The sequence below is a fragment of the Chiloscyllium plagiosum genome, unplaced genomic scaffold, assembly GCF_004010195.1.
Source record: "Chiloscyllium plagiosum isolate BGI_BamShark_2017 unplaced genomic scaffold, ASM401019v2 scaf_9533, whole genome shotgun sequence".
NCBI lineage: Eukaryota > Metazoa > Chordata > Chondrichthyes > Orectolobiformes > Hemiscylliidae > Chiloscyllium > Chiloscyllium plagiosum.
The window spans coordinates 10,582-36,980 of NW_025214746.1; the positions used below are offsets into that span (position 1 = coordinate 10,582).

A 26,399-nucleotide genomic window follows, 5' to 3' on the forward strand; every position below is an offset into this window, starting at 1 on the left:
AAGTTGAAATTGATTGTGTAGTAAAAGGATCATCAACTTAAAAGATTATTTTGTCTTGATATGATGAAAACTGGAATTGATTTTTAGCTGTAGTAATGATATTGATGTTGAGGCGAGCCCAGGAAGATTGGTAATGGTTGGTGCTTTCTTATGTCAAAGAAATTGAAAGATAATTGTTTTCTTTGTGCATGACACAGCAGAAATGTCTTTTTTTTTAAATTCACTCATAGGGCATGGGCATCTCTGGCCAGTATTTATTGCCTGTCCCTGCTTGCCCTTGACGGGGTTATGGTGAACTGCTGCCTTGAACTGCTACAGTCCATAATGCCCTTAGGGAGGTAATTCCAGGATTTTAACCCAGTGACAGTGAAGGATTGGCAGTGTATTTCCAAGTTGGGATGATGAGAGGTATGAGAGGGGAACCGATAGATGTTGGTGCTGCCCTTGTATTTCAACATGCAAGTGGTCGTGGTTTAGAAGGTGCTGTATGAGGATCTTTGGTGACTTTCTGCAGTGTATCTTGTAGATAGTCTGCCTTCTATCCTACTATCTCTTGACCTCAAATTCACAGTACTGCTGATGTTCTATCTGACTTAGTGTGGATTATCTGAATCTAAATAAATGAACATGCTGAACCGATGCTAGTTCCACTTAGCTGGATTCTGACTGTTTTTCATGTTCCATTGAACCACAAAGCAGTGATGTGTGAATTTGCAAGTAATGTTAATGTTAATTTTCTATTAATTAGATGCTCAAATTTGTGGCATATTGATTATTTCTTGTTGTGCTTTCTGTTGAGGATTTATTTGTGGGACCGTTTAATAAAAAAATGCTTGAAACACTTAGCAAGTCTCAGTGTCAGTGGAGTGAAAGTCATCAACATGAAATATTGACTGTACTTTCTCGCTGACTTCTTGTCAGACTCTGAGTGTTGCACGCATTTTCTGTTATACTATTTGTGATAAATTGCAGTAGTTCATTCATACCTGCTTAGAGTTTATATTAATCCAGAAAAAGAATGCAGAGTTAGAATTCAGAGCAACTCATTGCTTGTCTTTGACAGCTAATCTGAATTATGAAGCTGTGCTGTTGATATTCCATGTAGACTTTGTGTCTTGATGGGGAATGTTGAGTTGCAGCTGTAGCAGCTCTTGGATTCCTGAAATCAATATAGAGGTCGACAATATATGCTGACAGCTCTTATCTGTTGCTCCCAGCTATGGTCTTAAAAGGACTTGCCAGCCTTTCATTTCTGCATGTTTGTAAATGCCAGATTGTGGCGTAAACTGAACAACTGTCAATCAATTCTATTTAGTTATACTGAGTCTAAAAGCAAATACAGATTGGCAAACAAATTTACAATATATAATTATTGAATGAGTAGGTTGAGCAAGGCAAAACTGCCAGAGCTGACCAGTGGAGCAGCAAGATAAACAATATGTTTACAATATATCGGAATGCTAAAATTATGTTCTCACCCTATGTTCTAAGTTCTATCTCATAGCTCAGTCTGATTTCACATTCAAAAAATCTCACGCTTGAATGAGGGAGGCAAATTAAAAATTAAAACATTTATCTGGTTAAGGCTAATTAACATTCAGGGTGTGCATAAAGATTTGTAGCTCTGATGCCGGTTGTCGTAGTTGTGGGTATGTTCATTGAGCTGGGAAGTTGATTTGCAGACGTTTCATCCCCTATCTAGGTGTCATCTTCAGTGCTTTGGAGCTTTCTCTGAAGCGCTGCTGTACTGTGTCTTTGGAATTTATTTGGTTCCATTCCTGCTGCTCCCGGTTGTTGGTTCTGGTTTTTTGTTTTAGACCTTGATCCAATATACGGGTCATATGTGCTTGTTGGTAGAGTCCGTGGATGAGTGCCGTGCTTCTTGAAATTCTCTGGCTGTCCTCTGTTTAGCTTGTCCGATGATTGTTCTGTTGTCCTCGTTGAGTTTGTAATCCTTGTCATCTGTGTGTGTGGCAAGTAGGGACAGCTGGTTGTGGTGTTTAGTGGATAGTTGGTGATCGTGGATGTGGATTGCCCGTTGTCTGCTTGTTTGTCCTATGTAGTGATGCATTCAGTCTTTGCATGGAATCTTGTAAATTATGTTTGTCTTGCACATAATGGATATTGAGTCTTTTGTCCTGGTGAGTTCTTGTCTGAGCATGGATGTCAGTTTTTAAAGATAGATTAGATTACTTACAGCGTGGTAACAGGCCCTTCAGCTCAACAAGTCCACACTGACCCGCCGAAGCGCACCCCACCCAGGCCCATTCCCCTACATTTACTCTTTCACCTAACCGACGGACAAATTAGCATGGCCAATTCACCTAACCTGCACATTTTTGGACTGTGGGAGGAAACCCACGCAGACACAGGGAGAATGTGCAAACTCGACACAGAGTTGCCTGAGGCGGGAATTGAACCCAGGTCTCTGGCACTGTGAGGCAATAGTGCTAACCACTGTGCCGCCCATGGTTTATGGGCTATCATGAATCTGTGTGGTTTGAGAAGCTTGGTTGTCAGTTCTGAGACATTATAGCCATCTTTTGCAAGATTAATGTAATTTACAAGACGGACTAGGAGAAAGTGAGGACTGCAGATGCTGGAGATCAGAGCTGAAAAATGTGTTGCTGGAAAAGCGCAGCAGGTCAGGCAGCATCGAAGGAGCAGGAGTATCGCCTTTTCGGGCATAAGCCCTTCTTCAGGAAGGGCTTATGCCCAATACGTCGATTCTCCTGCTCCTTGGATGCTGCCTGACCTGCGCTTTTCCAGTAATTTACAAGACTCCATGCAAAGCTCGATAGGACAAACTAGCAGACAAGTAGCAATCAGCATCCACGATCATCAACTAGCCACTAAACACCACGATCAGCTGTCCCTAGTAGCCATGTACACAGATGACAAGGACCGTAAATTTGACTGGGACAACACAGTGGTCATAGAGCAAGCCAAACAGAGAATTTCTAGAAGCATGGCACTTATTCATAGACTCCACAAGCACATAGGTCTAGACCCAATATACCGGCCACTACAACAAAGAACCGGAAGCAGCAGAAGTGGAACCAAATAAATTCCAGAAGCGCTTCAGAGGACATTCCAAAGCACTGAAGATCATTCCCATTCAGGGGACGAAACATCTGCAAATCAACTTCCCAGCTTGGAGAACATACCCACAACTATGTTAATTATTTTATCTCTAGTTCCTTGCCCTGACTTCATAAACTATTCTGTTTATATGCCATACTAAGTACTTAATGTTACTATATTTTAAAGTAAAATATCACAGCTTTTGGACGTTGGATAATGGAATACTGTGTGGACCTCTTGAGGTCAGCGAGTGGTATCGATGTTTCTATCTGTATTCCAGTCGTCATGAATGAGCTATCCGAGCAACCATCTAGCTTAAAGAGGATATTGTTCACAACATACTTTTCTGCTTTTCATTATTGTGTCTGCAAATTTAGCTACCACACCCTCACTTCTCTCATCTAATTCATTGATGTGAATTGTAAAACTTTGAGGGTGCACCTCAGATTGCGACAGGGCTCCACTCATCACATGATGGTGATCAAAGAAAGACCCACTTGTTCATACTCCAGTTTCCACAAGCCAATCAACCTTTTATTGAATTGAATTTATTGTCAAGTGTACCAAGGCACAGTGAAAAGCTTTGTCTTGGGAACAATACAGGCACATCACACAGTTAAATAGCAGAGATAGTAAATAATAGGTAATCAGTGGCAAAAAAAAACAGATACAGGCAAATGTTAAGAGTCTGAGAGTCCATTCAGGCTAAGATGTTATCCTTTCCACCATGATCTTCTGCTTTCAGAATCCCTTTTATGTGACACTTCGTTAATTGCCTTCTGGAAAATACAGTACATCAACTTTGCGAGATACTCCTCAAAAGAAGTCGAATGAATTGATTAAACGTATTGGCCATGCTAAAATTACCCCATAGTGTGCAGGGATGTGCAGGTTAGCTAGGTTAGCCATGCAGGATTATTGAAGGACTCTGGGTTGGATGCTGCTCGGAGGGTTGGTGCAAATTTGATGGGTGGAATGTGCTCTTTCTACTCTCTAGGGGTTTTCTGATTCCAGGTAAGCTGTTACAATCGATCCTTAAAGTTACAACTGGAAAACACAGGATACTTGGGAAGAGACAGCATGGCTTGGTGAAGTGGAAATGTTTTTCTAACGTTCTTGCCTTGAATCATAGAATCCCTACACTGTAGAAAGTGGGCACTCACCCCATCAAGTCTGCACCAACCCTCTGAGGAGCATCCAATTCAGAGCCCTTCAATAACCCTGCATGGCTAACTTACATAACCTGTACACCCTGGGGCAATTTTTAGCATGGCCAATCCACCTCACTTACATATGTTTGAATGGTGGGAGGAAACCCACGCAGACAAGGAAAACTAGAAAAAACTTCCAGGCAAGGTTGGAATTGAACCTGTGTTCCTGGTGCTGTGAAGCAGCAATGCGAACAATGTTTCACCATGCTGCCCACAAGCTTGTTGTTTTCTCCCTTCCAGTCCATGAATGACAGGATTATATTTTCTACTTTCCGGTCTGGTGGAGCTACTACTTTGAAACTTAGCAACTACTATTCATGATTAGGTTCTTGCGGTTTCCATACTTAGTAAATTCAAGTATTTTGCTAATTTGTTCAAAAGTGCTCTTTAAGTGTGTAAAATAAATGCTTACAGATTTTGAACATTTATCTTCTGTTTTATATGTTTACAATGTACTATTTATTTTCTTTATCCAGGTTGAATGTAATTTTTGCGAAATTTGATGAGGTTCAGAAATCTGGAAATATGATTTTGTCTTCAGCAGCTGGTGAGTTAACTGGACTGTTATTTTAATGCTGTCTTTGAAATTGGGACATTAAAGACCATGATGAGCTTCCAGATGACACTTGCAATCATCTGATGTTGTATTACTGGTGGAAGCCATTCTGAATTCAAACTCGCAGTTTTGTGTTTAATTATTGGTAGAAGCATTTGACAAGTGCCTATTTGATTGGATGAGTTGTAGCTGAATCTAATTTTGTATTTTTGGGCAATGTTCTTTTTAAATGGAGAGGCAGTGTGGAAAGAAAAAGTATCCCTAACAAAAATATTTACTACTTTTTGATTTAAAAAGGCTGCTTTTTCTTTCTGAATGATTATTGGATAATGTCATGTTGTTAGACTTTTGAATAGTATCTCTGTCGTGTTTTATTTTCCTACACTAACATTGTTCATGCACTACATGTATTAAATGCTTGAAGTCATGTCCTTCTGTTGTCCTATCACAGCAATTTTTTTTTTCTTATTTGCTCTGTTATGTACAAGACTATGATATCTAAATTAGATTAAATGCCCTACAGTATGGTAACAGGCCCTTTGGCCAAACAAGTCCACAATGACCCTCCGAAGAGTAACCTACCCAGACCCATTCCCCTACCCAACATTTACATCTGACTAATGCATCTAACATTATGGGCAATTTAGCATGGCCAGTTCATCTGACCAAGTGTCTGTGTAGGTCCTTCAGGTAATAACCCATCAGTGTGGCTTGCTGTCAAATATCTTTGTTAAAGGTGCGTCGCAGAAACATTAGGACATTCGCAACTTTAAAACATTGCCAAATAAATGCAAGTTATTGTTGTAAAGATTAACATTCCCCACTATCCTTATAGTGACTGTGTGTAAAGATTTCTTTTAAGTGTATGGCCATTTACATTATGTTTTTGCTGACTGTGCAGTCGCATCAGGATACTGTGCGACGAGGCAGCTCAGAGAAAACATTGAGTCCTGATACCATCAGGACATACAAGGATGGCCTACAAATGTCGTTTCACAGGCACCACCAAATGCTGAAGAAATTCTAAAAATGTCTCCTCTTTTAGGGGCAGCACGGTGGCTTAGTGGTTAGCACTACTGCCTCTCAGTACCAGGGACCTGGGTTTGATTCCCTACTCGGGCGACACTCTGTGTGGAGTTTACACATTCTCGCCATGTCTGTGTGGGTTTCCTCCCACACCCTCCGGGTGCTCCTATTTCCTCCCACAATCCAAAGATGTGCAGGTCAGGTGAACTGGTGGAGGCTAGTACAATTACAACATTTAAAAGACATTTGGATGGGTATATGAATAGAAAAGGTTTAGAAGAATAGGGACTAGATTTATATAGGACATCTGGTCTGAATGGACAAGTTGGACTGAAGGGTTAGTTTCTATGGTGTATATCTCTGACTCTACAAAAGCAAGAATGGATAGAAATTGGGAACAAAGTTGATTTAAGCTTTCTGGTTTGATGCAAGAGTAGACAGTACCTTTAGATACAGTGATCAATTTACCAAAAAGAATTGAGGGTGGAAACAGTAGAACTGAAACAAAGCAAAGAGAAAGTAAGGGCTGCAAGTGTTGGAGAGTCATTGGAAAGTGTGGCACTAGAAAAAGCTCCAAGGAGCAGGAGAGTCGGCATTTCAGGCGTAAGCCTTTCATCATATTTCTAATGAAAGGTCAACTCTCCTGCTCCTAGGATGCTGTCTGACCTGCTGTGCTTTTTCCAGTGCCACACTTTTCGACCATGTATCTCCTGAAAAGGCAGGCTCATTCAGGAAACATACGAGTTCCTGAAGCAATGCCCCTTGTTTTGGAGTCACGCACATGTGTGGAGTAATTGGGAATGATGTTTAAGGTAAAACCAGGTTTAGCCAGGCAGAAAAAGAGTGCTGATAGTTGGGGTCTCATTGCATCTCAGTGTGAGAATGATGAGGTAAACTGGTGACTGATGACACTGTAAACAAACTGGATGTCCGTAGTGTAGAGGAGACTTTTAGGAAGTGGAAACCACTAACTTAAATTTAATTAATTGATGTAGATTAGAAGATGTTGCAGATGACACAAAGGTTGGAGGTGTCGTCGATAGTTTCGAGGGCTATTGCAGGTTGCAGCACGACATAGACAGGATGCAGAGCTGGGTTGAGAAATGGCAGATGGAGTTCAACCTGGATAAATGCGAAGTGATGCATTTGGAAGGTCGAACGCGCATGCTGAATGTAGGATTAAAGACAGGATTCTAGGTAGTGTCGAGGAACAGAGGGACCGGGGTGTGCAGGTACATAGATCCCTCAAAATTGCCACCCAAGTGGATAGGGTTGTTAAGAAAGCATATGGTGTTTTGGCTTTCATTAACAGGGGGATTGAGTTTAAGAGGCGCGAGGTTTTGCTACAGCTCTATAAGTCCCTGGTGAGACCACACTTGGAATATTGTGTCCATTTCTGGTCGCCCTACTATAGGAAAGATACAGAGGCTTTGGAGAGGATGCAAAGAAGGTTTACCAGAATGCTGCCTGGATTGGGGGACTTGCCTTATGAAGAAAGTTTGAAAAAGCTCGGACTTTTCTCTCTGGAGAGAAGGAGGAAGAGAGGTGACCTGATCGAGGTATACAAGATAATGACAGGAATAGATAGCCAGAGACTCTTCCCCAGGGCAGAGTTGACGGGTACGAGGGGGTCATAGTTTGAAAATATTAGGGGTAAGGTATAGATTAGATTAGATTACTTACAGTGTGGAAACAGGCCCTTCGGCCCAACAAGTCCACACCGACTCTCCGAAGAGCAACCCACCCAGACCCATTCCCCTACATTTACCCCTTCACCTAACACTACGGGCACTTTAGCATGGCCAATTCACCTAAACTGCACATTTTTGGACTGTGGGAGGAAACCCACGCAGACACGGGGAGAATGTGCAAATTCAACACAGTCAGTCGCTGGGTCTCTGGCGCTGTGAGGCAGCAGTGCTAACCACTGTGCCACCATGCCGCCGTATAGAGGAGATGTCAGAGGTAGGCTCTTTACGCAGAGTTGTGATAATGCGTTGCCAGCGGTGATGGTGGAAGCAGAGTCATTAGGGACATTTAAGTGACTGCTGGGCAGGCACCTGGAGCGCAGTAAGTTGAGGGGTGTGTAGGTTAAATTATTATATTTTACATTAGGATTAAACCTCGGCACAACATTGTGGGCCAAGGGGCCTGTTCTGTGCTGTACTTTTCTATGTTGTCGGAGTGAAAATCTAGCCAGGATCAGAAGAAGCATATTACAGGGATCTCACTTCTAGTTTTCTCTTTACTTTTCTCAATTTTTCTTCCCTTTTTTTTGTTTTTCTCTTTTAATGTTAGTGGGAAGAATAGCCATTTTTGCTGCACTCTGTCCTTGAAATTTCTGGGAAAATGCAGCCCCATATTCTACCACTCATGCTTCCTTCAATCTTCCCTCTATCATCTTTCCTTCTAGCACCATTCAAATTTATTGCTATCCCTATCTCTTCCCTTTTTGAACTATTCACTGCACTCTAACCTCAAATTCCCTTGTTCCGTTGTACGGTTTCCCCCTCATGTCTGCTGTCTGCACGTGCGCAAGAGCTCATGTGACTCTCTCCCATGTGAGTATTCACACACCCTGTATTCTGACTGGAGCAAATGTTTTCCTTAACCGTAATTTATTTCTCTTCCTCCTTCCACCTTCCACGTTCATTGCTCTTTCAGCCTCCTGTTTGCTCCATTTATTTATTTTCAAAAAATTCAGTTAGTTGTGAAGTTGAACAAATAAACATCAAATTGTCTGTTGCTTTCACACAGTGCCTCTTTAAAAATTCAGTATGTAAACACAAAAGTGACCTTTTGAAATTGACCCAACTGTTATTCAAATCATTGAGCCACACAACTGAACATATACTGTTAAAAGCTGAAGAAAGTAAGCTTGTTTCATACAGCTGATTGCTACTATTTGTATCCTGAGAACTAGCATACACTGCCAAGATGTCGTTAACCAAATATACCTAAAGCATCCAAGATCTGGCCTGAATATCAAATGCAAATAATTTTTGTTTTGGATATGCTGAGTTCATTCAAGTTAAACCTCACTAAAGGCATTAAAATAATCCAAGTCAAGTGATGGATAACTTTGTTTAAACTTTTGTCTTATTTGGATATTGGAGACACTGCAACTGCTGAGGAAAAAGTGATAGAAGAAAAACACGAGTGATATGTAGGGTAAAAGTCACCTTGTTGGCAGATTACTAAATTGCAGGGTGATAGATTTCATTTATGCAAACACGTTATAAATCTGAACACAGAAATTTTATATTTGGACTAAGGAAGTTTTAATGATGACAACTATCAGATGCAAAATCAGATATTTTAGTAGGAAATTGAATTGACATTGAGGTTTTGTTTAACATATAAGTTATACTTGACTTCTGTAAGAAGTGAAACTAACATATAGAAACTGTGTATAGTACAAATTAAATCTATCCGTATAAATAAATTTGGGTAGCTATAAAGTGTTCTAATGTTGACTGTAACTTAAGGGCATTTAAATGATCCAGCCTGATGTTATAAAAGTGCTGTAAACACTGCAAGGTTTCAGAGAATGAAGAATTTCATCTTGATGCGGTTCACCTTTTGAGATGTGATGTCTTGTATTGGAAATTTTTTTTGTGACTACGGGGATCAGAATTTTGAAGAGATGTTTTCATGGATGAAAATCCTCATTGTTTGGTTACTGTCATATTGGGCATTAAAATGTTTTTGAGCTAAGATGTAAACTGGAGTCTATGCACTTCTTCATTATAAAACAAATGACAATTGCTGGCTTCATGCAATAAGGAACTTGAGTTGAGAGTTTTGAATTTAAATTTGAGGTTGCTGAGTGGAATTATATTTTTGAATCATTGCTTTCGGTTAATTATGCAGGTGTTTTTTTTTAAACACCCAAAAGAGATATTCTATTTCGAGTGCAAGTGTTTGCAATTGGAGATCATCTAGTGTCTCCATTCAGATCTTTCCTCTCTGGTGATATGTAATTTATGTTCAATCTTTTGTGCTGGTTTACAGTGACTCATGGCACCATGCTAAGAAACAAGCATACCTGTCAATCAGTGTAAATGAATTTAGAAATTTCATTCTGATGCACTAGAAGAGACTCTAGATATTTGAGTTTGTATAAAAAATAATACGGTTTATTTCAGTGCTCCCAATCTTCATGTTGGGGAAAAGGATTGCTTTTTGAAAAGATGTTGTACAGCGTACATTTTCTGGGCCAACCCAGTTCTCCACATTTTGTTCTATTATAAACCATCAAATGAAGGAAATATTGAGAGCTGGGTTAATTTGAAGGTTGGGCTTTCACTATAAATGTTGTCCCTTGGTTGAAAAGAAACTGGTGTCTTTAGCATTGGTGTTGATTGATGGTTGGTGTCTGTTTGACTGGGGAGGGTTTGATTGAATTTTACCCTATTGACACTAAATCCTCTGACTTCAGAGCTAACACTGAGCACTGTATTGTGTAGACTGGTGTTAGATATGACTACTGGTGAAGGTAAGATTCAAACTGAAATTTGTCAGTTTAAAATCAGATGCATAATTTGTCAGCGATAATTGATATGCGTAAGTTTAGTATTTGAAAGAATCAACAGACATGTCAAGTAAAACGAAGAAAAAAGATGCTGAGTACAGTTTGTAACAAAAAAATTTCAATTTTTGACAATATACATATTGGTTAACACGTGATAGTTGGCCTTTACAGTTAACAGAAGAAACAATTTATCCTTTTCTGTTGACTGAATTCATGAGTTATTTTTCTACATAAGAAATGTACATCATTTTGTAGGGAGCTGGTTTTTAAAACAAGGTGACTCAACAATTCATGACTAACACATAACTGCTTCAAAATACAAGTATCAGATGTTGGTTGTTTATTTACTTTGGTGTATTTATTGTTATAAATACTGGCTAATTTTGTTCTGACTGCTTTTAATAGCTTGTAGGATTCTTGGGGTGCAGTTTTAACATAATTCTGCTAAATTTCCATTTAATTCCTTTTGACTTCAGAAATTTTCCATTGTAATGTATTGTTTGTCTCCAGCCAGCAATAAATACTTGTCGGTTATAAACTTACTTGATTATCCCTTTAAATTATTTCTAAAACAAACTTCGAGATGTTAATACATGGGGACAATTTAATAAGTTATTGATAGTCTGTTGAATTTTGTAGAGACCATCTCCTTAATAATTAGAATGATTAAGCTCCTTTCTACGTTTTTGTACATTTAGAACATATCTTAGTTGAGGAATCATTCATTAGTGAGTTTGTAGAATTTGTTTACTTTGCTGGACATTAAGTACATTGGATCTGCTATCTTGTTGGACTTGACTTGATAGATTACTTTGTAACTTGTTGAGATTGTACACATAGTGAGAATAACGCTATTAACTTGATGGCTACTTTGCGTCAGCTGTTTCCAGCATCTTGTGTGTGAATATTAAGTGCAATTTGTGCATTGTTACCAGGCATTGGTCTGATTTTTAAAAAAGTTATTTACAAAATTTATTTTTGTTGTTCTTCGAATGCTGACTTCATGTAAAGGAATTTACAGTTAATTTAAGTTTTTGGTTTTTTTGAATGGTTATTTCTTTCACCTCTATGTCGGGAATAAGATCCTGTGGAGAAGATAAAATGAGGATTAAAATTAAGACCTTTTCCTGCTCTCTTGGCTATCACTTGCAGTCACGTCCTCATCTGGGAGGGTTGGGGTCAGCAGTTTTAATGTCCTTATTGAGCTGATATTTAATACGACAGCAGCAGGCTCAGATTTGACTCCTGCTGTCTGTGAAATTGCCATCTGTTTTATTTATTGATGTCAGAAAGCAACACCATTCAACATTATGGTTGCCTGCTTTTCTAAAATATACCAGCCTCCACATTTCAACAAACATGGTTTAAATTTCCACTCCTGTATGGTTGTCTCTAACTCTGGTGTCCCCTAAGGATCTATTCTTGCAAATCTTCTATTTCTCATCTTCACACTGCTCCTTGATCATATCATCTGAAAGCACTGCATCAGTTTTCACGTGTAGGCTGATGGCATCTTGTTTTATTTCAACACCATCTCTCTCAGACTGAACTGTCCTTGTTGGAATTTTTTGATTACTTCTCTGATATTTGGTACTAGATGAGTTGAAATTTCCTTCGATTAAATATTGCAAGCACCAAAAATGTTTTTTGATCTACACACTAAACTCCTTACATTCCATCCCTCTCTCTGACAAGTATGAATGATGCTTTGGTGTTTTATTTGACTTTGAAATGAGCTTCAAATATACGTTTGTGGCACCTAAGGCCACTGCTTTCACCCCTGTAGTATTACTTGACTTTACCTTGATTTTGCTTTATCTGTTGAGATGCTCATTTGTGCATTTGCTAACTCTGTACTTGACTATTCAAGTGCTCTATTCACTGGTGTGTCTCACTGTACCCAAAACTGTCTTAAATTTCACCATGTCCCATGCCTAATTTACCCATGTGCTTTCTGATCTACATTGGTCTAAGAACATATTGATTTAAAATCCTCATCTTTGTTTTCAAATTCTCCTTTGACCTCGCATTCTCTCCACAACCACTTTGTAATCTCCTCTAGCCCACAATCCTCCAAGATACCAAAGAAGTGTTACACCGTGAAATGTCTTGGTATGTTTCATATTGAAGGAGCTACACACATACAAGTTATTTATCTTTTCAGCCATAAACTTAATTTCCATTTTCTCCTGTTTGGATCATTCTGAATACAGGTTCAAAAAAATCTATGAAGTCATAATTCCAGAGGCTGTTCAAGTCAATTATTATTTTCGTAAAAAATATCAGATTCAAATGTAATTTAGTAACTGGATGTGTTTCTGTAAGGCCTGGAGGTAAAGTTACAGCATAAGCAATATTGTGTAAGCAAGATATGCAATCATTGGTTAAAAAAAATCTGTATCGTAAGATATACTGTGGTGTTTAAATGCTGTAAACAAACTCGACAATACTCCTGGAAATGTATACTTTACATGATTGAAATCGCTAGATTATTTGTAAATTGAACCTATTTATTACATTCTTATTTTGATCTCCTGAAGGAAAGGGAGAGCCCAATTTGCAGTTCTTTAGAGATTTAATTTTTCTGTTTTGACTTGTTTTCTCATCAGCTTCTGTGTGGTTCATAAGTTATTAATGCATGTCATAAATTCAAAATGAAAATCGTAAAATAGTAAAGCAGCACAAGTGGTCTTCATTTGGCTTATCAAGTTTGTACTGTCTGACATGACTCAGCAATTATACCCATTTCCCTATCTTTTCCAATAACTTTGTTTTTTCTTTCTATACAAGTATATATCCAATTTCTCTTTGAAAGCTACTACTGTGTTCACCTCTTTCAAACAGTATACTTCATATCATAACAGCTTGCTGTGCGACTTTATTGCTCATACTGCCCAAGTCTTCGAGTCAGTATGAATATTAGTATAGAGAGATGATTGAATATGCGTATTATTTCCTTGGTTGTTGCTGAATGCAGAAGTTGGCCATATTCTCTCTCTCTCTCGTAAAATTATTGATTTAGTGTCTTTTAGCTGTGGTATTCTGCAGTGACAGTGAGAACAATGACTTTAGTTTGAAAACGTATGACTTTTAAAATTTATAGTTGTGGTAATGGAGCAACTTGAAACATGTAATTACCTGTTCTATGCTGCAACTATGCAGTATTAAGAAATTGATCTTGAGGTAGTAATGTACATATTTTTACTCCTTAGTGTTAAATATTCTTTTCATGCAATAAGCGAAATTTCATTTAAAAAAAACACCAAATGTGTCCAAAGCTGGCAGTTCACTATTTTGCATTATCCAACCATGAGATTAGACTGGTCTTGAAATAAAGCTCTATCTCTGCATGGAAACATAAATTGTATAATTTTTAATACAATTTGCAGAAATTTCTTAATGAAATTTACAAAGCAGCTAGATTTTGAGGAATCTTAGTTTCACTGTTTTCTTTTAGTCAAATAATAATCCTTGAACCATTTTATTTTTCCCTAAAATATAACCTTTAGTGCAAAATTGACCTTGTAATTTATAATACATAACCGGTGTGACATTGAAGCATCTAATTTTGGTTTCACTTTATGAAGTGCTGACATCAGAAACTGTATGATCGAAGAAAATGTGGTGGGATGAGGAATTATTAAGTTTGCAGATGACATGAACATTGGCTGGGTGGTTGATAGTGAGGAAGAAGTTCATGGTTTAAGGAGAGTGTAGGTTGGCCAAATGGGCATATCAGTGGTAGATGGAATTTTATATTGGAAAATGTTGGAAAATTAAACAAGGTAAGGGAATACTCAATGACTTGACTAACTCTGCTTTCTCCTGACAGATGCTGCCAGATCTGCGTTTCTTCAGTAATTTCTGTTTTTGTCTTTACCAGAATGTTGCCTGGCATGGAGCAGATTACTTATGAAGAGAGGCCAGATAGGCTCAGGTTGTTTTCTGGGGTGGGTGGGGTGGTAAGAGAGGCTAATGTTGTTTAAAATTACGAGGGGTGTGCACAGAGTGGAGGGAAAGCTGCTGTTCCCCTTAGTTGAAGAGTCAATAACAAGGGTCCATAATTTTAAGGTGAAAGGCAGGATTTTTGGAGGGGACTTGAGTAAAACATTTTTTCATCCAGAGGGTGGTGAAAGTCTACAATTCACAGCCTCTGAGCATAGTTGAGGCCTAGATATCAGAACCTTTTAAAAAGCGCTTGGGATAAGCACATGTCCCACAGCCTTGAATGTTATGACACAAGTGCTGAAAACTGGGACTGGTGTAACTGAGAATAGCATTTGTCTCTGCACTGTATGATTCTGCAAGTGACATAGAATAAGCCATTGGTGACCAAGTGACTCAATCTACTTCATGTATTGGCTGAAGAAAATTCCCCCATTACATAGCTGAAGTCAGGCAAGGCAAGAAAGAGCAGAAGTGACTAACCAAAATAACAACTTGTGTCTTCTGACTTGTCAGCAAAGATTATACAATTGGTAAATTATTTCACTGTCCATGTGTTCTTGAACTTGAATCATTTTTATTTTAGTTCATGCTGTGAGTGCTTTCAGCAACAATTTATATTTCCTTTTATTTGATTTGTTTCCATATATAAAAATTGTAAGTCGCATATTTGTGAAATACTTTGGGTACTCTAAATAATGGCACAAAGGGAAAAAAGTGCTCTTTTTCAGAAAAGCTACGACCTCACAAGGACATGATTTCTGCAACAATGTTTCCCATTTTGGTTCAACAATGGCAGGGTGTTAACCTATATATAAATCAGGCATCTCCTCAGTTTGATTCTGCCTAAGTTGCAGCCAGCTCAGTGACAATGTTGCCAAATATGGAACTAGTATTTCCAGGGCTGGGTCAGTAAAAGTTTTATCCAGTAAAAGTCAGCCATGGTTTCCATTTTTAATCATTAATGGCATCTGGAAGACGCATGTTTTGTGATGAAAATTCAGTTCAGGTTCAACTAAAATGCCTTCAGTGTGTATATATAAATATTGGCATTAATGAAAGTTGGTTAATACCATGATGCTGGCTCATGTATACGGCACTAGCTGCACAGTCAAGAAAGTCAATATTAAAAACAATAAAATTGCTTCCAACTTGATGATTCCTTAACAATGTATAATGCAGCAGGAAGTAGGCAAGTGCCCAGTTTATGCCAAATATGTCTCAAAACCGCAACACACCATAGTTGGAAATGTAATAGAGTGGATTCCATGAAATCATTTCATACAAGATACTGTGATGTTTCCATTTGGGGGAAAAAAAAACACTTGTTTCATGTGAAATCTTGAATCATTAAATTGTCTGATCCATGATCAAAATAATGGTACCTATCTTGTAATAATGAACTTTAAATTCATATTTATTTTAAATCCTAGACTACGTGATGATTCTTTAAATTGCTTCTTGGGATTTTAAATACAAAGGGTGCTTAAGATGCAATAAAATGCTGACCATTATTGTGTTAATGAAATGGCATTTATTAAAGACTTCCAACACTTAAGTTAAATAATATGTGACGCACTGTCTTAAAACATACCTGTCGCTCAAACTGAATTTGGCACTTAGTTCTAATATTGCAGTCCTCACTGTTTTATCTGACTGAATGAGTTCTGGTTTGGTGTCTCATTGTTTTGTTTTGCAAAGTACCTGTGAAACAGGGGCAGTTTCATGACATGCTGTATAATATGTAAGTTGTATCAATGGAGTCATAGAGCCTTACAGCATGGAAACAGGCCTTTTGGTACAAATTGTTCAAGCCGACTAGATATCCTAAATAAATCTAGTCCTGTTTGCCAACTTTTGGCCCATGTCCTTTTAAACCTTTTCTATTCATATACCCATCCAGTTGCCCTTTAAATGTCAAAAATCACACAACACCAGGTTATAGTCCAACAGGTTTATTTCCAAGTGCTCCTTTTGGAGCACTGCTCCAGGTAGCTGTGGAATAGGATTATAGCACACAGAATTTTCAGCAGAAGATCACAGTGTCATACTACTGAAATGATATATTGAACAAATCTAGATTGCTGTCAAGTCTTTCACCTTTTAGAATGGGCTGCAGGTTCATTAATATGTAAATCTCAGAACTTCTTTCAAGTCACATTCTCAATATAACATTAGATTTTATAAAAGAAAGGTGACATCTCAGCAATTGGACTATAACTTGGTGGTTGTGTGATCTTTAACTTGGTCCACCCAAGTCCAACACTGACACCTCTACATCATGGCTTTTAAATGTTGTAATTGTACCAGCCTCCTCCACTACTTCTGGCAGCTCATTCTGCACACACTCCACTGTCTGCGTGAAAAAGTTGCCCTTTAGGTCACTTTGAAATCTTTCCCTTCTCACCTTAAACATTGCTCTCTAGTTTTCCAATCCCACAACCTGAGGAAAAGACCTTGTCTATTTATCCTATCTCAACCTTGAAGGTCACCCCTCAGCCTCGGATATTCCAGGGAAAATAGCGCCAGCCAATTCAGCCACTCCCGATAGCAAAAACCCTCCAAACTTGGCAACATCCTCGTAACTACTTTCTGAACCCTTTTAAGTTTCACAACATCCCACCTATAGCAGGGAGACCAGACCTGCACGCAGTATTCCAAAAGTGGTCAAACTAATGGGCGGCACGGTGGCACAGTGGTTAGCACTGCTGCCTCACAGTGCCAGAGACCCGGGTTCAATTCCCGCCTTAGGCGACTGACTGACTGTGTGGAGTTTGCACGTTCTTCCCGTGTCTGCGTGGGTTTCTTCCGGGTGCTCCGGTTTCCTCCCACAGTCCAAAGATGTGTAGGTCAGGTGAATTGGCCATGCTAAATTGCCCGTAGTGTTAGGTAAGGGGTAAATGTAGGGGTGGGTTGCGCTTCGGCGGGGCGGTGTGGACTTGTTGGGCCGAAGGGCCTGTTTCCACACTGTAAGTAATCTAATCTAATCTAATCTAATCTAATGTACTGTACAGCCTCAACATGGCCTCCCAACTCCTACGCTCGATGCTCTGACCAACAAAGGCAAGCGTACCAAACTTCGCCTTCACTATCCTGTCCACTTGCGACTCCACTTTCAAGGAACTGTGAACTTGCATTCCATGGTCTCCTTGTTCAGCAACGTTCCCTTGGGCCTTACCATTAAGTACATAAGTTCTGCCCTGATTTGCCTTTCCAAAATGCCGCACCTCACATTTATCAAAACTAAATTCCATATGCTACTTCTCGGCCCATTAGCCCATCTGATCAAGATTATCTTGTTCTCTGAGGTAACCTTCGCTGTCCACTACACCATCAATTTTAGTGTCATCTGCAAACTTACTAACTGTACCTCCTGTTATCACATCCAGATCATTTGTACAAATGATGGAAAGCATTTCCTATATATTTTAGAAGAACTAGGAGTGGCTATAGACAATATAGTCATTCAGTCCTGCTCTACCACTTGATATGATCATAGAACATAGAACAATACAGCGCAGAACAGGCCCTTCGGCCCTCAATATTGCGCCGACCTGTGAACTATTCTCAGCTTGTCCTCCTACACTATCCCATTATCATCCATGTGCTTATCCAAGGATTGTTTAAATCTCCCTAATGTGGCTGAGTTGACTACATTGGCAGGTAGGGCATTCCACACCCTTATCACTCTCTGAGTAAAGAACCTATCTCTGACATCTGTCTTAAATCTATCACCCCCCAATTTGTAGTTATGCCTCCTCGTACAAGCTAATGTCATCATCCTGGGAAAAAGATTTTCACTGTCTACCCTATCTAATCCTCTGATCGTCTTGTATGTCTCTATCAAAACCCCTCTTAGCCGCCTCCTTTCCAATGAGAACAGACCCAAGGTCTCAGCTGTTCCTCAAAGCCTTCCCTCCAGACCAGGCAGCATCGTGGTAAATCTCCTCTGCACCTTTTCCAATGCATCCACATCCTTCCTGAAATATGGCGACCAGAACTGTACATAATATTCCAAGTGCGGCTGCACTAGTGTTTTGTATAGTTGCAGCATGATATTGCGGCTCCGGAACTCAATCCCTCTATCAATGAAACTTAACACACCGTATGCTGCCTTAACAGCACTATCGACGTGGGTGGCAACTTTCAGGGATCTATGTACATGGACGCCAAGATCCCTCTGCACATTCACACTGCCAAGAATCCTTCCATTGACCCAGAACCTATGCCTTCCTGTTGTTCTTCCCAAATCATGGCTGATTTCAACTCCGTCTTACACCCCTGTGAGGTTCCCTTCTTGAGATTCTTACACGCATGATGCAACTACAATCTGCCAACTTCTGTGAACAGCCATGATTTATTTCAGCAAGTACAAACTTTTGGAGGATTGCTTCGTGCTCTTTGCGATACTTGTGGAGCGTGTCAAGCGAGGCTGTCCGAACAAGGGAACCGTCCTCCCCTTATATGAGGTTTTACATCACAGTCAGTCATGCACACAAGACACAACCCTTTGCTACCCAAAAAGTGAGAGATTAGGTTATTCTGTAAAACAGCGTGTGATTAGATTATTCCTGAAAACAACGTGTGACTAGGTTATTCCTGAAAACAGCGTGTGATGAGGTTATTCCATAAAATAGCGAGTGTTCGGGTTATTCCTTAACCTGCAGCCTTTACAGAGTATCATTAGATTGTCACATCCTGCCTGTAAGACAGAACTTATCAGAACAAATTAACCCTTTAACATCTCACACCCCCCACCCCCTTTCCTGCCTGCTCCCTATAACCCATTAACTCAAAACATGTTAAAAATTTGTTTATCTGCTCAAATTTATTTATTGTCCACTGGATTCTGAGGTACTGAACTCTACAGATTCAAGGCCCTTTGAGAGAAGTAATGCTTCCTGTTCTCTGTTTTAAATCTGCCACGCTTTAATCAAAACTTGTGTAATCTGTGGTTCTCAAATTGGCTCTTTGGCTACTTTGTCAATCCCCTTTTTAATCTTAGATCTCCTCTAGTCCTTCTGAACTCTAGTGAGTAAAGACTGAAACTGCTTAATTTCTCCTCATAAAACAGGCCTTCCTTCTCTGGAATTAGATTACTTAGTGTGGAAACAGACCATTCGGGCCCAACAAGTCCACACCGACCCTCCGAAGAGCAACCCACCCAAACCCATTCTCCTACATTTACCCCTTCACCTAACACTATGGGCAATTTTGCATGTCCAATTCACCTACCCTGCACATTTTTGGACTGTGGGAGGAAACCGGAGCACCCGGAGGAAACCCACGCAAAAACTGGGAGAATGTGCGAACTCCACACAGACAGTTGCCTGAGTCAGGAATTGAAGCCAGGTCTCTGGCGTTGTGAGGCAGCAGTGCTAACCACTGTGCCACCGTGCCACCTCTCAGAATGTTTCCAATGCAATTCCAATCTTCCTCAAGTAAGGGGACCAAGACCAAACCATTTCTTTCACAATAAATGCCAAAATTCCATTTGCCCTCGTTATTACCTGCGATACCTGTGTGCTTGCTTTCTGTGACTCGTGCACAAGGAGATACACATCCCTCTAGACGGAAGCATTTTGAAGTTTCCTTTCTGTTGTTCTGACCAATTGAAAACTTAAACACTTATCCACATTTAATTCCATCTGCCACATTTTGGCTTATTCACCAAATCTACCCATATCCATTTGTAAATTTCTTATTTCTTCATTGCAGCCTATTTTCCTGCCTATTTTAGTGTCATCTTCCAATTTACCTATATTATATTCTATCCCTGCATACAAGTCATGAGCACAGGTTGTAAATAGTTGGTGCCTGAGGACTGAACCCTGTGGTAGCCCACTACTTGCAGTTTGCCAATCAGAAAATGACCCGTGTATCCGGACTGTCGTCTTTCTTTTGGTTAGCCAGTCCTCTGTCCAGACTAATGTATTTGCCCAACCCCACGTGCTCTCGCCTTGTATATTAATGGTTTGCGTGCCATGTTATCAAATGCCTCTGGAAGTTCAGCTATACTGCATCTGTCAGACCCCCATTATCAACTTTTCTTGTTGCATTCTTTGAAAAACTCTGATAACTTTAGTCAAACATAATTTACCCATCTGTTTTAAAAAAAATTCTAACTCTGGATTGTGTACTAACTTTCCAAGTATCCTGTTACTAATTTCTAAAGCATGGATTCTAATGGCTTTGTGCATGGGAAATAATTTTTCACAAACTTGATTGAGGTTTTTGAAGAAGTACCAAAGAGGATTGATGAGGGCAGAGCAGTAAACGTGATCTATATGGACTTCAGTAAGGTGTTCGACAAGATTCACCATGGGAGACTGGTGAGCAAGGTTAGATCTCATGGAATACAGGGACAACTAGCCAACTGGATATAGAACTGGCTCAAAGGTAGAAGACAGAGGGTGGTGGTGGAGGGTTGTTTTTCAGACTGGAGGCCTGGAACTAGTGGAGTGCCACAGGGATTGGTGCTGGATCCACTACGTTTCATCATTTATATAAATGATTTTGATGTGAGCTTAAGTTTGTAAGTTTGCAGGTGACGCCAAAATTGGAGGTGTAGTGGACAGCAAAGAAGCTTACCTGAGATTACAACGGGATCTTGATCAGATGAGCCAATGGGCTGAGGAGTGGCAGATGGAGTTTAATTTAGATAAATGTGAGGTGCTGCATTTTGGGAAAGCAAATCTTAGCAGGACTTATACACTTAATAGTAAGGTTCTGGAAATGTTGCTGAACAAAGAGACTTTGGAGTGCAGGTTCACAGTTCCTTGAAAGTGGAGTCGCAGGTAGTCGGGATTGTGAAGAAGGCGTTTGGTATGCTTTCCTTTATTGGTCAGAGTATTGAGTACAGGGGTTGGGAGGTCATGTTGCGGCTGTATAGGACATTGATTAGGCCGCTGTTGGAATATTGCATGCAATTCTAGTCTCCTTCCTAACTGAAGCATGTTGTGAAACTTGAAAGGATTCAGAAAAGATTTATAAGGATGTTGCCAGGGTTGGAGGATTTGAGCTATAGGGAGAGGCTGAATAGGCTGGGCCTGTTTTCCTTGGAGGCTGAGGGGTGACTTTATAAAGGATTATAAAATCATGAGGGGCATGGATAGGATAAATAGACAAAGTCTTTTTCCTGGGATGGGGGAGTCCAAAACTAGAGGGCATAGGTTTAGGGTAAGAGGGGAAAGATATAAAAGAGACCTAAGGGGCAATACTTTCATGCAGAAGGTGGTATGTGTGTGGAATGAGCTGCCAGAGGAAGTGGTGGAGGCCAGTACAATTGCAACATTGAAAAGGCATCTGGATGGGTATATGAACAGGAAGGGTTTGGAGGGATAGAGACAAAGTGATGGCAGTTGGGACGAGATTGGGTTGGAATATCTGGCCAGCATGGACGAGTTGGACCGAAGGGTCTGTTTCTGTGCTGTACCTCTTTATGACTATGACTCCATGACAGATGTTAAAAAAACTTGTCTGTGGTTTCCTACTTTTTGTTTCCTTCCCTTTTTGAATAAGGGCATTACATTAGCATTTTTTTTCCAATCCAATAGAACATTTCTGTAGAGAATTTACCAATGCATCCGCTATCTCTGCTGCCACTTCCTGTAAGACCCTCTGATATAAATCATGGGGACTGGTTTGCCTTTAATCCCAATCGTTTGATCAGTACTTTTTCTTAAGTGGAAATAATAGTTTTATGTTCCTCCATTTCTGTAATTTCTACGTGACATTACCTGTTATATCAAGTTGCGTTGGCTCAGTAGTTAGTACTGCTGCTTCGAGCACCAGGGACCTGTATTCGATTCCAGCTGTGGGTAACTGTCTATGTGGAGCTTGCACATTCTACCGTGTCTGTGGGGGTTTCCTCCCATCGTCCAAAGATATGTGGGTTAGATAGATTTTTCCATGCCAATTGCCCATAGTGTCCAGGGATGTGCAGGCAAGGTAGGTTAGCCATAGGAAAAGAAGGGTGACAGGAATAGGATAAGGTAGTTGGTCTGCGTGGGATTTCTTTGTAGGGTCGATGTTCTATGATATATTTACATGGTGGTGGATCTGGAAACTGAGGCAAATATTGTTCTAATGCCTGTGCAAATCTTTGTTCTGCACTGTCAACTCTGCAATCTCGTGTTCTGAGGGGCCAATGCTCATTTTAGCTATAATCTTTTTGCTGTTGATGATTTTATATTTTGCACTTGTCATCATTTATAATTAACCTTTAGTTTGTTTATTACTGTTTTAGTAAGCCTTTTTTGGTCTTTACGTTTCCCACTTACTTTTGCAATGTGATATGCCTTAGTTTTGTCCTGGTGTTATCTTTAGCTTTCTTGCTTTACCATTTTTCCTCCCTCTCTTAGAATCGTTCTTCCTTTCTGGAATATATTTATTTGGGAAGGATTGAATATTTTCTTAAATATATAGCACTGTTCAACTGTCATATCTCTCAATTTTTCTGCCCAGTCCATTAAGGCTAAATCTGTCTTGGTGCTTATCTAATTATCTCTGTTTAACACCAGAACTCTCGTGTTGGCTCCAGTTTCTCATTTTGAAACTGAAGTTGAAATTTCAGCATGGCATGATCAGTCTTTCCTAAAGTATCCTTTACGCAAGATAATCAACTAATCTTACCTTATTACACAATAGTAAATCCAAAATAGCCTTCTCCCTCGTTGCTTCTTGGAGCAATATGTTGGGGAACCAACCTCTAATACTCTCCGACTTCTCACTTGAGGTTGCTCTTGCCCGTTTGATTAATCCAGTCTCTGTATATTTAAATAACCCATGATTGTTATCATACCTTTCTTACAATCTACAATGTTTCGAGGTTTATTGCCTTGTGGAACTGCTGTCAGGGGATCTATGGATTACTTCCATCAAGCATTTGTTTTCCCTAGCAGTTTGTTCTTTCCACTGATTCTGCATCTTGATCTCCAATGTAACACTGATCCCTTCCTTTAGTAACAAAGTTGCAGCACCTCCTTTTCCTTTCTGTCTTATCTGTCCGAAACAGAGTACTAGTGGGCATTCAGCTCGCACTTCTGAATCCCTGTAACAATGTCTCAGTAACTGCTACTAAATCATACCTATTTGGAGTGTAGAGATATATAGCACAGGAATAGACCCTTTGGTCCAACTCGTCCATGCCTACCAGATATCCTAACTAAATTGAGCCCCATTTCCAGCATTTGGCCCATATCCCTCTCAACCCTTCCTATTCATATACCCATCCAGACTCCTTTTAAATGTTGTCGTATGTTTACTATTTCTGTCCTTGTTTCTCTGAGAAACTTCTCTGCAGTTTTTAACCTCCTCCAGCAACCCCCCTCCGCTCACAATGTGCTAATCTTTTATCCTTCACTGATAAATATAAATGCTTCCTGAAGAAGTCACGCTGGACTTGAAACATTAACTCTGTTTCCATTTCAATGGATGCTGCCAGATCTGCCAACATTGTGTGTTTATATCAGATTTCCAGCAAACACAGTATTTTGCTCTTGACAAACCAGATAGTTCATTAAAGGATAAAAAGGTCAATGCATCACGAATAAAAAGCTGACAAAAAGGTCAAGAACAAGCAAAACTGAAAGAACACAAAATTCGCAGCCTTGGGCGACTGTGTTCATAAAGAAAGAAAGAGTCAATGTTTGTTTCTATTTGCATTCTAAAAATTTGCACTTTATTCTGAATGTTATGTAAGTTTGTCCTACTATCAATTTTTCCTGCTTGCTTAGTTCCTTAGTACAAAGTGACATTCATATGGCCTGTCATTTCCTTTCATTTTCTAGTGACAACCAACCTCATCACTAGCCTGTACTGCTTATAGTTTTGATTTCTTTAAAAAAAAGATATGCTAATTTAGAGAATGTTAACGAGATGAGTATCGGGAATAGTGGATTATTTTATGAGGAAAGAACATAGAATATAGAACAGTATGGCACAGTACAGGCCCTTCGGCCCTCGATGTCGTGCCAGTCTTTTATCTTACTCTAAGATCAGACTAACCTACATATTCTTCATTTTACTGTCATCTATGTGCCTATCCAAGAGTCGTTTAAATGTCCCTGATGTATCTGACTCTATTACCACCATTCAACGCACCCACCACTGTCTGTGTAAAGACCTACCTCTGACATTTCCCCAAATCTGTCCTCCAATCACCTTAAAATTATGTGTCTTTGTGATTATTCACTCTATCTATGCCTTTCATCATCTTGTAAATCTCTGTCAAGTCACCTCTCACCCTTCTTCGCTGCAATGAGAAGAGCCCTAGCTCCCTCAACCTTTCTTCATAAGATATGCCCTCCAGTCCAGGCAGCATCCTGATAAATCTCCTTTGTACCTTTTCTAAAGCTTCCACATCCTTCCCATAATGAGGTGACCAGAACTGAACACAATATTCCAAATGTGGTCTAACCAGGGCTGTATAGAGCTGCAGCATAACCTTGCGGTTCTTAAACTCAATCCCCCTGCTAATGAAAGCCAACACACCATGTGCCTTCTTAACAACCCTCTCAACTTGGGTGGCACCTTTGAGGGATCTGTGGATGTGGATTCCAAGATCCCTCTGTTCCTCCACACTGACAATACTGCCTTTAACCGTGTAATCTACATTCAAATCTGACCTTCCAAAATAAATCACTTTACACTTTTTCAGGTTGAACTCTAACTGCTACTTCTCAGCCCAGCTCTGCATCTGTCAATGTCTTGTTGCAACGTACAACATCCCTCCACACTATCCACAACTCCTCCAACCTTCGTGCCATCAGCAAACTTACTAACCCACCCTTCCACTTCCTCATCCAAGTCATTTATAAAAATCACAAAGAGCAGCGGTGCCAGAATAGATCCCTGCGGAACACTGCTCATCACTGAGCTCCAGGTTGAATACTTTCCATCAGCTACCAGCCTCTGTCTTTTATGGGCCACTCAATTCTGTACACAGACAGCCAAATTTTCCTGTAGCCCATGCCTCCTTGCTTTCTGAATGAGCCTACCATGGGAACCTTATCAAATGGCTTGCTAAAATCCTTGAAGGGAATTTAAAGCTCAAAAAGAATTTTGCATTGACAGCATGTGGAATTTAGAGCAAATGCAGATCAGAAAAGACAAAGTTTGTGCGTAACTTGGTGCTGTATTGAATATGCAAAGCAGTTTTGAGAGAGTTGAAGTTTATGGATGGTGGGAGTGTGTTGAATTGGTCGGGTCTGGATATGGCTTTGGATAACGGCCTCAGCAACAAGTATGCTGGAGTGAGGCCGAGGTGGCTGTCGCCGGTTTTTGCACTAGAGAGAATATGAAATCTGATGAATGACTTGGGCTTGAATAAGAAATGAATTGCAAACAAAAATGTCTTGGTTAGCAAACAATGTTTGACAGATATTTATAAATTTATGCATCTGGAAGGAAATGTCTGTCTAAAACATTTTGGCAGTGCTTATTTGGCAGTCAAGTGTCTTCCCGTGTAAATCATTATTGTAAGATACCCACCAGCTTGTGTAGCAATGTTATGCAAAAAATATTTGAAGTTGCACGAAGGTTTACTGCAATAATTATAATTTTCTCAGAATGGCATTCTAGTATTCCTCAAACTAATTGAACTTTAATTGTCGTGCATGCTAAATATGAGACCACTCTAGGTTTAAGTGTGTTTAGACAAAGTTTGCCAATTTATTAAATTATCACAACAAGTACAATAGAAATGGCACTTAATCAAGTAGTGGACATTGCCACTCCAAAATGGAACACGAATCCTCAGTTGGCTGGGGTGCTGTTTCCTCCTCCTTTTCTGCACACCTGCAACTACCAAAATATTGCCCTTTATTAACTCCTTCCCAACCACAATAGATAGCATGATTAGAAATTTCTTTGAATGCTGATTTAATTCAGACATTGCATGAATAGATTCATAATTGACTGGGTGATGCCTACACAGGCACGTATAATCCATAATCAGTCTTGGTTTGAGTATATGTTCAATTCCTATTTCGTTTCTTTAAAGTGATGGTTATTTGAGTGTAATTACTTCCAAATGTTCCCT

At 39.7% G+C, this 26,399-nt stretch overlaps 1 long non-coding RNA gene across 1 annotated transcript in view; it reads left to right on the forward strand.

The window, feature by feature from the left end:
• The first annotated feature begins 366 nt into the window (after positions 1-366).
• LOC122548016 overlaps positions 367-26,399 on the forward strand; it is a 31,287-nt gene continuing 5,254 nt past the window's right edge. The window contains exons 1-2 of the long non-coding RNA XR_006311154.1: positions 367-408; positions 4,772-4,842. This is a non-coding gene — a long non-coding RNA (uncharacterized LOC122548016). The remainder of the gene's footprint in view (positions 409-4,771; positions 4,843-26,399) is intronic.